The 13,593-nt window shown below is 42.7% G+C and overlaps 1 protein-coding gene across 1 annotated transcript in view; it reads left to right on the top strand.

Moving 5' to 3' along the window:
• The first annotated feature begins 5,555 nt into the window (after positions 1 to 5,555).
• MRTFB (myocardin related transcription factor B) overlaps positions 5,556 to 13,593 on the top strand; it is a 336,737-nt gene continuing 328,699 nt past the window's right edge. Inside the window, exon 1 of the mRNA XM_032242720.1 lies at positions 5,556 to 5,809. The gene's annotated coding sequence lies outside the window, so the exon portion shown is untranslated. The remainder of the gene's footprint in view (positions 5,810 to 13,593) is intronic.

Genomic DNA, 13,593 nt, shown 5'->3' with positions numbered 1-13,593 from the left:
TAAAGCAAATCTGAAGAAGTAGGGGAGGGGGAGACCGGCATTATTGGTCTTTCCTTTTGTTTTGCAGGGATAATTTGATTTTCCTTTGGCTCAGAAAACCTCTTTGGGGAAATTCTCTTTTGTGTTCACTTTAACCTAGAAATGTCCTCTTAAAAACCAACATTTTGAGAAAGTTCTCTTTTCAGGATGGAGTATATTAAAATTAAGCCAGGCTTTGACATGAATTATCACTTTTCTTATTTTGCCTTCTACTTTGTTTATAGGTATTTCTGGTTCAATTCTGAATTTCAGCACTTAATCATCTGTATCTACCAGGTTTTTGGTGGCCTAAACCACTGTGCTGTTGTTTTTTAATTTAAAGATGCAAAGGCCAAATTTTGGATGGGAGTGAGAAATAACTGATTGAAATGAATTTTAACAGAGTTGTATGTGTGTGTGTGTTTGATAGATATTTATTCAGTATTTTCCTCAGCATTTTATGGGGAAAGTAAAAATAACAATGTATAGTGAAAGGGCATATATTACCAGCAGTGATCATTTAAAGCCTTGAAAATATTGCTTTGTTTGTTTTTGTTATGTAGAATTAACGATTAAAGCAGAAATGCTCTTTGAACCACTGTTTTTGCTGTTTAATTCATTCAGTAACCTACTTTCTAAGACTCGAAAATATTGGTTATTTTTCCTTTCTGCGTTTCATTCTGTATCATGTCTCCTTAAGGAGGAAAACAAAACAAAAACTCTTCTTCTGAAAATATTCATTTGTGAGTTTATAATGAGTGTGTGGTAAGCACAATGCCTGGGGTATCTTAGCTCAGCAAAGGTGAGTATTCCCTTGCCACTCCTGCCTCATACATTTTTGTTCCTTTAATTTCAGAGTTGGAAGAGATGAATTATCCTTTCAACACCTTGAGAATTTATTGCAGTCTTTCAAACCAGTTTAATTATTAGTTACTGATTGGCTCATTTCAATGATTTAATTACATTTGCTTCTGCTTCAAAATGTAGCTCTGTATCCCTTTTTAACAAGGTGTGAGACAGGTTATTTCTCACTATGTTTTAGTGTCTGAATAAAACTTTGGCAGACTAGCAAACCCCTTCTCAGTAGCAGCGCTGTAACTTACATTTTTTTTAGAAATCACTTATCCATTATCTTATTTAATCCTCATAACAAAGCCATGAAGTTACTATTATTTAATCCTGTTTTACAGTGATGAAACTGAGACATGGCGACGCTAAGTAATTTGCTTAAGGTCACCCAGTAGTAAATGGTGGAACCATGATTTGAAACCTTAATGTACAACCCAAAATGAAACAGTGGGGGCTATAGGGGGAATGGGAAACATTTCTGTCCACTTTTATGTGTCTGATTACAAATATGTCATAGAAAAAGCAAATTGTTTTTATACCAAGAAAGTATCAAAAGCGGCCGGGCGCGGTGGCTCAAGCCTGTAATCCCAGCACTGTGGGAGGCCGAGGCGGGTGGATCACGAGGTCAAGAGATCGAGACCATCCTGGTCAACATGGTGAAACCCCGTCTCTACTAAAAATACAAAAACATTAGCTGGGCATGGTGGCGCGTGCCTGTAATCCCAGCTACTCAGGAGGCTGAGGCAGGAGAATTGCCTGAACCCAGGAGGCGGAGGTTGCAGTGAGCCGAGATCGTGCCATTGCACTCCAGCCTGGGTAACAAGAGTGAAACTCCGTCTCAAAAAAAAAAAAAAAAAAAGAAAGTATCAAAAGCAAGTATGTAAAACTTAGATAAAATAATTTGAGTCTCCTGTGTAGAGCTAGATATTTAGCAGTTGCCTAGGCTGCCTCTGATTTTCTAGGGCCATATGCCTCTTGGTCACTGATTAAGAAGGCTATTTTGCAACTTCATAAGAATCGAGGTTAGTTTAAATAAAACTATTGGCCATGCAAATGATTCTTGTCCAGTTGCATTGCAAAGGTCATTGCCTAGTGTAGCATTAACTGATACTAGATTTTTTCATAAATGTAGTTCTGCACTCCTTTGACCAACAAACTCCAAATCTCCAGGTCCTTGACTTTCGTCAGAACCAGTCTTAGTATCTTCCTGATTCCTCATTAATTAAGTCAAATAAAATCTTTGACTCCTGTTTTGTTCTTTTTGTATGAGAGTCATGGTTTTAACTTTTTTTTTTTTTCTGCGATAGAGTCTTGCTCTGCCACCCAAGCTGGAGTGCAGTGGCGCGATCTCGGCTTACTGCAACCTCCACCTTCCAGGTTCAAGTGATTCTCCTACCTGAGACTCCCAAATAGCTGGGATTACAGGTGCCAACCACCATGCCTGGCTAATTTTTGTATTTTTAATAGAGACGGGTTTTGCCATTTTGGCCAGGCTGATCTCCAACTCCTGACCTCAGGTGATCCACCCACCTTGGCTTCCCAAAGTGCTGGCATTACAGGCATAAGCCACCATGCCTGGCCTATGGTTTTAGCTTTTTGAAAATTGTGCTTTGCAATCGTATTGCCAACATAAGCTCCCAAAGCTCCCATATCATGATAAAACTCTGTTTCCAGCCTCATATGTCCTAAGTTATAAAATAGAAGAGGGTTGGGGCCGGGCATGTTGGGCTCACGCCTGCAATCCTAGCACTTTGGGAGGCCTAGGTGGGCAGATCACCTCAGGTCAGGAGTTCAAGACTAGCCTGAACAATATAGTGAAACCCCATCTCTACTAAAAATACAAAAATTAGCCAGGTGTAGTGGCACACGCCTATAGTCCCAGCTACTCAGGAGGCTCAGACAGGAGAATTGCTTGAACCCGGGAGGCGAAGGTTGCAGTGAGCCAAGATCGTGCCACTGCACTCCAGCCTGGGCAACAGAACAAGACTCTGTCTCAAAAAAGAAAAAAGAAGAGGGTAATATATATGCACATGTATATATATAAAATCAAGGAATATATATATATTTCTTAAATATATGAGAAGTAACTTGTACTAATACATTAATATATTGTATTATATATAATCAATATAATTTGTGTATATATATAGTATATATAATCTAATATAAATTGATTAGATATTAATTTTAAGAAATACAAATTTTAAGATGCTGGCATTTGTTCAATGGACTCTTCCTCGTTCTGTTTACAAAAGCTCAACTGAGTATTTCGTCTGAGTTCCTTTTCTGTGTAGCCATTGACTATCTGTGTTGAAGAGACTGATTTCATGAATGAGAAGGAAAAGGAATTTTAGACACTCCCAAAGATCTATTTGTGTGACTAAGAACACAGCTCTCTGAGGCCTGAAAGGTAAACAAAATCAACTCATGATTTTAAACAAAAGGCTTTCCTGGGATTCATGAAAATAGTAAATGAAAACTGGGTCTAATGAAATGGTAGCACTGCATATTTGAGATGATAATATTTAGGAACCCTTTCCTATAATTATGAGCTCCAGAACTCGGAGTCAATTAGAAACAGATTTGCCTCCCTATGCAACTTTATTTCTGGGAAGGGTGACACCCAACAGAAGCTTAGGAGAGAAGACAGATTAGTAGACGAAGAGAAGCGTGACCGGGCAGGTTTATTTTCAGAGTCAGGCATTATTGCATAAGGCAGAGGGCTCTCTCTGAGTTTGATGCTATAACAAACAGTCCATGCCATCAACAGACATTCAGTCTTGCAGTGAAGAGAAGTCAAAGGCAGAAAATGAGCAAGTGGAATAATAAAAATGCCACGAGAGAAATCTAAGTGTTCCTGAGGTCAGAGGAAGAGGTCATATCCCTGTAGGGATCAGGAATAGCCTCAGAGAGGAGGTAGAATTCGAGAAGGGTCTGAAAAAACAGCTAGGATTTCAGCAGACAGATGCAGGGCGCTGCACTTCAGCCCCAGTCTACCACATTAGAGAAGAAACAGATGGGAAATAGAATGATGATGTTTAAAGAGAGAGTTGTGAACACCAAGTAGGAGCAATACACTAGGGCCATATTGTAGGAGTCTCTCAAGGGCTAGGATGAGGAGCATGTTCTTATTTCAGTAGAAAAGTGAATGTTCAATGAAGGAAAAAATGATCCAGAAGCCTTTTAAAATTTTAGTCTGGCAGTAGATTTTGAAATGGAAAGGAACTAATACTAACTTTACAGTGTGTCACGTATGTTATGTATGCACCTTTGCAGACAAAGACACAGATTCTGAGAGATTCAGAAATTAAAGCCACAGTGGAAGGACATTGCAGATTCAAACTCCAAAACCTGTCATCTTTCTGCCAGACGTTGCTGGCTGGAAGGAGGATTGGAGGTGAAAAGACCACTTCAGAAGCTGTTGCAGCAATCTAAGCAATACCTAACGGAGGCCGGAACTAGGATGACAGCTTTGGAGATGGAAGTAAGGTCAATTTTTGGAAGGTGGCAAATGAAATTGTATGCCTGGGAAGAGTCTAAATAATTCCTAGCGTTTAAACCTACGCTCAGATGATGAGACTGTTGAAGAGAAAAAATTAGTCTGAAGAAGGGACCTGATTTGGGGACGGGGAAGTACAGTTTTGATCAGGTTGATTTTGTGATAGGTGAACGTCGGGGGGCAGTCTGAATACAAGATGTAGTAGGGGTTGGGCACGGTGGCTCATGCATTTAATTCCAGCACTTTGGGAGGCCGAGGTGGGCGGATCCCTTGCGGCCAGGAGTTTAAGACGAGTCTGGCCAACATGGTGAAACCCTGTCTCTACTGAAAATACAAAAATTAGCCAAGCATGGTGGCGCATGCCTGTAGTCTCAGCTACTTGGGAGGCTGAGGTGCAACAATCTCTTGAGCCCGGGAGGCTGAGGTTGCATTGAGCCATGATTACATCATTGCACTCCAGCCTGGGCGACAGAAAGAGGCTGTCTCAAAAACAACAAACAAACAACAACAACAAAAAGATGTAGGAGGCATCTGCACTGAAGTGAGAACTGAAGACATTGGTTGAGTAAGTGGTTAAGGTAAAGAAACCTGAAAACACCAACAACGCTAAAATGCCTACATTTAGGAGGTAGGAAGATAGAATATTAGAAAAAGAAACTGAGTCATCCAGCAACCAGAATGAAAACAGGAGGGAATCTCAAGGGAGTGACCTACAACATCAGGAGTTGAGCAGGATGAGCCGAGATGGCCTGGTGGCCTGGAGGCAACAATGGAGAGAGCGCTGGGCGTCCTGTGCAGTGGGGCCAGGAGACCTAAGGGCACGCACCAGCCTGAGGTGCCGAGGAAGCCACGGGGGATGGAGAGGATGAAGAAAACGAGGATGGGGCCGGCTTAACAGGGGGATGATTTTGTTTGTTGGTGATCAGGCTGAGGGAGCAGAGCTAAGTGGGAGAAGGAAGACACTAGAGAGAGAGTAGAAAATTAGGTGGAACCAAAATTTAGAATTGTGGGGGATAGGGGTGGAGGAAAAAAACAAAAATGGTTTTGCTTTTCTTCCTTTCACACCTACAGAAACCCTGTTTTGGTACTGATTTGCCTCTTCTTAAAGACCAGCATTTACATGATCCTGCCCCCCCACCCCCACACCCACCCAGCCCACGTGAAACAGAACCAGCTCGCCACAATAAGTGTAATGAGCCTTTTCGGCAGCCTTGTGCTTTAACAACAAAACGCTGCTGTTTGGCAGCGAGGTCCGCATATGTTTAAGGGAGCGGGGTAACAGCCTAGAACCTCTCTCTCTTTGTAACCTGGCTTTATAGTTTTATCATTATTTAAAGCCTCCCTTTCAGCGATTTTTTAACAACCAAAATATATGCTGGCTAATGTCATCTGGAAACTGAAAGTCGATGTTCAGCAACTCTCACTCGCCAATCCTACAACTTGGTAAGGATTTTTATTTTGGTCGTACTGAGCTTGCTTACTGTAACCGGGGCGGCCGAGTTGCTATGGTAATTTGTTCCCGAAGCAGAGCACGTTGCTTCCACGCATTGAAACGGCAGATAAATCTACTTTATGTTGACTTGATCGTGACATTAATTCTAGTCGAAACATCCCCCGTGTTCCCATTAGGACTTGTGTATAGAAATTTTAAACTGGGGCCAAGAAGGCATTGACTAAAAGAATTGCAACTTTGGCTTTTTAAACCCGGCCCTTCACAATTCGTACAACTGAAGGCTGTTGGCTCACAGCCTAGAGCTCTGCCCCGGGAGCGGCTTGCAGCTGGGGGAAGGTTCATCACTGAAGCAATTATGTGGTTAATTGCTCCAGTGTGGGCTTGGGCTGAGTTGTGACTCATGCGGCACTCTGTCACTAATAGATGGGGGTGGGGGTAGGGTGGACAGGATGCAAGAACGCAACTGAAAACTCAGCTGCTTTTTCCCATCCCTCTTGCAAAAATCTGTAACTCACTAAGATCTAACCTTGAGCTGCGGGAGGAAGGTAGACCTCAGCTCCAAGACGTGGCGTTCCCGGTCTCCATCGGTAGGGGTCCCCATTAAGTCACACGTCCTAAACTACACTGGAGCCCCCGGACAATGTAAGGATGATGCACTCCGAATTGGGGTTTATCTGCCTCCGATTCTTCCCTAACCATGACATGTGAGAGACAAAAAGTAGATGCCTGACTTCCGGCATGACTCATTATAAACAAACGGAGGATAGACTGCCTCTTATCAGAGGCCGAGTCTGCGCCCCAGGACAGAGCCTGAGTCAGACGAACTCTCCAGTCTTGTTGGGAATTTTCCCCATGAGAAAGAGGTGAATTTTTGAGCAGGGCTCTGTTGATTTCTTGAATACTATCAGTGACCCCATGTTAGGCCCTGGGCTTCTACATGATGTCACATCCCTTCAAAACCAATAGAGCTTCCAGAGTAAGGATAAAAACTGGCTGTGCTCACAAAGAAACTCATCTGAAATTGATAGACATATTCATTTTAGTGGTGATGGTTTTGCAATGTATAGGTGTCAAAATCATGAAGCGCATACTCAATACGTGCAATTTATTGTCTATAAATTAAACTTCAAATATTTTTTGGAAGAAACATAGTTAACAGTTGTAGGAGACATGGGCATGGAAGTGAGAACTGAAGACATTGGTTGAATAAGTAGGCGGTTAAGGTAAAGAAACCTGAAAACACTAACAGAACACTAAAAATGCCTACATTTAGGAGGTGGGAAGATAAGAGACAGAGTATTAGAAGAAGAAACTGAGTCATCCAGCAATCAGAATGAAAACAGGAGGGAATTTCAAGGGAGAGACTCAAAACATTAGCAGTTGAGCAGGATGAGCTTTGGTGGCCTGGTGGCCTCCGATGCAACAATGAAGAGAGCGCTGGTCATCCCGTGTGGTGTTTAATTATTATTGTGACTTACCATGAAGCCCAGCATTACCTCCTCCCTTCCCATCCATACCGACCTATTGCTTCTGTTTGGGTGCAAACATATACAAGGAGTACCTGGCTGAAGGGACCATGAGGCCACAGCATGTAATGGTGATCTCAAACTCCCAGAGTATGTGTTAGTAGGTGACATTTATTTTTACTCAACTCCTTAGTTCACTAGGCAAAAGAAAGGGAATGAAGGCAGTCAGAATAGATGAAACCCATGTTTGTGACATATTTGGAGGAGGCGGGGAGATGTTGGGTATTACATTGGTGCAAAAGTAAGTGTGGTTATTATGCCAGGAGCGGTGGCTCACACCTGTAATCCCAGCACTTCAGGAGACCAAGGGAGGCGGATCACCTGAAGTCAGGAGTTTGAGACCAACCTGGCCAACATGGTGAAACCCCATGTCTAATAAAAATACAAACGTTAGCCTGGCATGGTGGCCAATGCCTGTAATCCCAGCTACTAGAGAGGCTGAGGCAGGAGAATCACTTGAACCTAGGAGGAGGAGGTTGCAGTGAGCCAAGATTGTGCCACTGCACTCCAGCCTGGGTAACAGAGTAAGACTCTGTCTCAAAAAAAAAAAAAAAAGAAAGAAAATTAAAATTAAAATTTTTTAAAAGTCATTGCAATTACTGCCATTATTTTCAATAGCAAAAACCGCAGTTAGATTTGTTTTTTTGAGATAGAGTTTTGCTCTTGTTGCCCAGGCCAGAGTGCAATGGCGTGCTCTCGGCTCACCACAACCTCCGCCTCCCAGGTTCAGGCGATTCCCCTGCCCCAGCCTCCCGAGTAGCTGGGATCACAGGTATCTGCCACTATACCCAGCTAATGTATTTCTAGTAGACGGGGTTTTGCCAGATTGGTCTGGCTGGTCTTGAACTCCTGACCTCAGGTGATCCACCCACCTCAGCCTCCCAAAGTGTTGGGATTACAGGTGTGAGCCACCGTGCCCAGCCTGAAATTACTTTTACACCAACCTAGTAGCAAAGGAAAAAGAGGCACCTTCAAGGTACCCCACCCCAGGCAGCCACAGGACAGAAGGCTGTTTATGCCTTCAGGTTTCAGCAAATGCAAGTTGAGTCAAGCCAACAGGATGACGGCATGCAAGAGGTGTGCTGCTGGGCTGTGGCCACAAAACACGCACACGTGAAATGACTTAACACTTGGAAACCAGCACACTGGGGAGCAGATTAATTTAGGGGGAAATGAACACGTGCATGCTTAGATGGCCAAAAAGAAAGAACAAACTCTGGCAAGCCAGGTTAATCAAAGAGCAAGCAGCCATGAGGGTGGAGTGGCCCGGTTGTTATTTTAATGTAAATAACTTCAAAGGGGAAAATATGAACACGTGTCTATGCGTGGACTTGCTTATAATCTGAAAAGTACGGGATCTCTCTCTCTCCTTTCAGATAAAGGCCCTACATAGATGTAAAAGGAGACTTCTCCTTCCTCTTGCTGTAGGTATGCCTTTCTTGAGAGAGAAAGTTTCACTCTTGTTTGCCCAGGCTGGAGTGCAATGGTGTGATCTCGGATCACCACAACCTCCCCTCCCCGGTTCAAGCGATTCGCCTGCCTCAGGCCCCAAGTACCTGACATTACAGGCATGCGCCACCATGCCCAGCTAATTTTTTGCATTTTTAGAGACAGGGTTTCTCCATGCTGGTCAGACTGGTCTCAAACTCCCAACCTCAGGTGATCCGCCCACCTTGGCCTCCCAAAGTGCTGGGATTGCAGGAGTGAACCACCATGCCTAGCCATTGCTCTTGAGAATACCTGCTTTCTGACTGTCATCATTATGGGAAAGGTCTTTCATTTTGACTGCTAACTTGATCCAAAAGGAATTAATTCTTTCTTTCATTTTCCCTTCAGTCACTGGTGGGGCCAGCATTTTCCTGCTGCCATCTGTTGGCAAACAGATTCAGTATACACAGTGATTTGGAGAATTTGCCGTCTTAGCAAGAGGGTCAGCTGGGCGTGGTGGCTCTCGTCTGTAATCCCAGCGCTTTGGGAGGCCGAGGCGAGAGGATTGGTTGAGGTCAAAAGTTTGAGACCAGCCTGATCGACACGGTGAAACCCTGTCTCTACTAAAAATACAAAAATTAGCTGGGAATGGTGGCACATAACCTGTAATCCCAGCTACTCGGGAGGCTGAGGTAGGAGAATTGCATGAAGGTACCTGTGAGGCAGAGTTTTCAGTGAGCTAAGATCACACCACTGCACTCCAGCCTGGGCTACAGAGTAAGACTCCGTCTCAAAAAAAGAAAAAAAATGCAAAAATTAGGCAGGCATAGTGGTGGCCACCTGTAATACCAGCTACTCAGGAGGCTGAGGCACGAGAATCGCTTGAACTCGGGAAATGGAGGTCAAAGTGAGCCAAGACCATGCCACTGCCCTCCAGCCTGGGCAACAGAGCGAGACTCAGTCTTAAAACAAACAGAGGGTCATTAATGTAGGCAGGCTTTTTCTAAATCTCTTAACCTGTCAGTCACTGTCGCTAAATCTCTATGTGTATTTGTGTGTGTGTGTGTATTTTTTGACCCTCTGGATTCTGTTCCTATTTTGAAGGTGTGTTCTTGCCATGGTGGCTGACCTGACATATAATGTCTGTCCATGTCCTTAATTTCCAAAGACAGGCCCAAATTTTAACAATTCCTTTGACATAGCTCCATTAATGTACATTCATACTTTGTAGGTCATTTCCTGCTATGTAAATATGATCTATTAGAAGAATGTTTCATTCAACAAGTATTTTCTCTTGACATTTGGTGTCGTAAAAATTATTATTTGAAAAAAAAATGTCAGTTTATTTCACAAACATTCATGAAGTATCTTCTGTGTGCCGGGACAGTAATGCCCAGCCCATAGTTTGGAGTTACAAGTTGTAGTTTTCTCCAGGTCTTAAAGAGTGCAAAAAGCAGAGCCAGCATTTGTATTTGTAATGATGGAATTACAGTAAAGTACTCCTTATATATATATATTTTTGAAATAACGCTCATTGCCTGGAAATGACCAAAGCTTTGTAGCACTGTGATCTGTATTACAGAGTTCTGGGGTGCTAAGAGCATACATTACAGGAGTTGTAAAAGTATACTTCTCCATGGCAGGCTGCCAAGCAAGAGCTTATTTCACATTTAATGCCTTGTAGGAAAAAGATAGCACAAGTTGAGCAGATGAGAGCGTTCAGTCATCTTGAAAAGTGAAGAACCCATGTCCTCAGCTGTTCCATTCTTCAGGCTCTTCGCAGGTTTCGATGAGTGGTGTCAGAGGGCAGCTTTGAAATGGGAGAGAAGATTTATAAAAGGAAAGACATATTCCAGGTAGGTCTTTATAATGTACTTCTTCAAGCAATCCTGGAGAAGCTTTTGTGATGTGGCTTTTAGCTGGGACAGCAAACCTTTGATCTGTCCTTTCAAACTGAGTCTTCCATCTGTAGTCCAGATTCAAGCTTCCTGGATTTCCTCTAGTTAAGCATCTTGTTTATTTGATCATACACTACTGTTTGTTTAAGATAGGTGTTTTAGTTTTTAATTGGGCCACTAGTGCGTAGAATAAGAATAATCATAATTATTGGTTTATTAAACATATCATGGATCCATGCATGACCTGCTTTCCTTCATTTAGTTTGTTTTTGTTTGTTTTTTGAGACAGAGTCTCGCTCTGTTACCCAAGCTGGAGTGCAATGGTGCAATCTTAGCTTACTGCAACCTCCATATTAGAGGTTCAAGCAATTCTCCTGCTTTAGCCTCCCAAGTAGCTGGGATTATAGGCACTCACCACTGCACCTAGCTAATAAGCTGGGATTACAAGAACTCGTCACCACATCTGGCTAATTTTTGTATTTTTAGTAGAGATGGGGTTTCACCATGTTGGCCAGGCTGGTCTCGAACTCCTGACTTCAGGTGATCCACCCGCCTCGGCCTCCCAAAGTGCTAGTTACAGGTGAGAGCCACCACACCCGGCCTAGTTTGTAATTTATAATAATGCAGAAAGTATTCCTGAAGTGACCACTCCCCACAGCCCAGATAGGACCTTGACAATAAGATTATAACCTACATCTAACCATACAGATCCACACTGCATCCTGTTTCCCTACCTCTCCCAAGCCAAAGTGAACCCTCATTCTGATATATGTGGTTTGCTATTCCCTGGCTTTCTTTTTTATATAGTCTTATTACTTCTCATATGTATTATGTTCAGTCCAAAAAGTGTGTGTGTGTGTTGTTCCTAACTTTATAAAAAGCGCAGTGTTTTAGGACTGACATACACTGGTAAGATGTATCCTGCTGTTATCCATTGTTGCCCTTCGTTGTTTGGGCTCCTCTCTAATACCTCATTATGTGAACACACCACAGTTGATCAGTGACCTTCTCCTTCCTGGTCACTTGGGTTGTTCACAGGTCCTTTTTTAAAAAAAAAAAATAGTTCTGGATACATCATAGGGGTAATTTTTCTGGGTACATATTTATAGGGTACCTGAGACATTTTGATGCAGGCATACAACATGTAATAATCACATCAGGGTAAATGGGGTCTCCATCACCTCAAGCATTTATCCTGTCTTTGTGTTACAAACTTTCCAATTATACTCGGTTGTGTGTGTGTGTGTGTGTGTGTGTGTGTTTCACGGTTTTCTTTGAGACAGAGTTTCACTCCTGTTGCCCAGGCTGGAGTGCAATGGCACGATCTCATCTCACTGCAACTTCCACCTCCCAGGTTCAAGCGATTCTCCTGCCTCAGCCTCCTGAGTAGCTGGGATTACAGGCGCCCACCATCACGCCCGGCTAATTTTGTATTTTTAATAGAGACAGGGTTTCAACATGTTGTCCAGGCTGGTCTCCAACTCCTGACCTCAGGTGCAAGCCACCACGCCCTACCATGTTTAATTATTTTTAAATGTGCAATGTTACCGTTGACCTGTTGTACTATCAAATACTAGTTCTCATTCATTCTATATAACCATATTTTCTGCCCATTCACCAGCCCCACTCCCACCCCCTACTACCCTCTTCACCTCTGATAACCACCATTCTACTCTCTATTTCCATGAGTTCAATTGTTTTCATGTTTAGCTCCCACAAATAAGTCAGAACATGGCAAGTTTGTATTTCCGTGCCTGGCTTATTTCACTTCACATAATGACCTCCATTTTCATCCATGTTGTTGCAGGTGATGGAATCTCATTCTTTTTTGTGGCTGAATAGTACTCCATTGTGTAGAAGTACCACTTTTTTTTATCCATTTGTCTGTTGCTAGATACTTGGGTTGCTTCCAAATGTTGGCTATTGTGAATAGTGCTGCAATAAACATGGGAGTGCAGATGTCTCTTTGGTAAACTCGTTTCCTTTTTGGGGGGTACATGCTTAGCAGTGCAATTGCTGGATTACATGGTAGCTATATATTTATTTTTTGAGGAACCTCCAAAGTATTTTCCACAGTGGTTGTACTAATTTACATTCCCACCAGTGGTGTACAAGGGTTCCCTTTTTTCCACATCCTCACCAGCATTTGTTACTGCCTGTCTTTTGGATAAAAGCCATTTTAGGACAGGCATGGGGGCTCATGCCTATAATCCCCCATGGGAGGATTTTGGGAGGCTGAGGTGGGCAGATCATGAGGTCAGGAGCTCGAGACCAGCCCAGTCAACATGGTGAAACCTCATCTCTACTAAAACTACAAAGAATTAGCCGGGAGTGGTGGAGGGTGCCTGTCGTCCCAGCTACCTGGGAGGCTGAGGCAGGAGAATCGCTTGAACCTGGGAGGCAAAGATTGCAGTGAGCCAAGATCGCACCATGCACTTCAGCCTGGGAGATAAAAGTGCAACTCCATCTCAAAAAAAAAAAACAAAAATTTAAGTGGAGTGAGGTGATATCCCATCATAGTTTTGATTTGTATTTTTCTGATAATCAATGATGTTGAGCACTTTTTTATATGCCTGTTTGCCACTTGTATGTCTTCTTTCAAGAAATGTCTATTCAAATATTTTGCCTATTTTAAAATTGGATTATTGGATTTTTTTTCCTATGAAGTTGTTTGAACTCTTGAAATATTCTGGTTATTAATCCCTTGTCAGATAGTTAGCAAATATTTTCCCCATTCTGTGGGTTGTCTCTTCATTTTGTTGATTGTATTCTTTGCTGTGCAGAAGCTTTCTAACTTGATGTAATTCCATTTGTCCACTTTTGCTTTGGTTGCCTGTACTTGTAGGGTATTACTCAAGAAATCTTTGCCCAGTTTGATATCCTGGAGAGTTTCCCCAGTGTTTTCTTGTAGTAGTTTCATAG

This window comes from Sapajus apella, unplaced genomic scaffold (genome assembly GCF_009761245.1).
Source record: "Sapajus apella isolate SASKATOON/1434 unplaced genomic scaffold, GSC_monkey_1.0 scaffold51, whole genome shotgun sequence".
NCBI classification, from domain to species: domain Eukaryota; kingdom Metazoa; phylum Chordata; class Mammalia; order Primates; family Cebidae; genus Sapajus; species Sapajus apella.
This window is presented reverse-complemented; position numbering and strand designations above follow the sequence as displayed.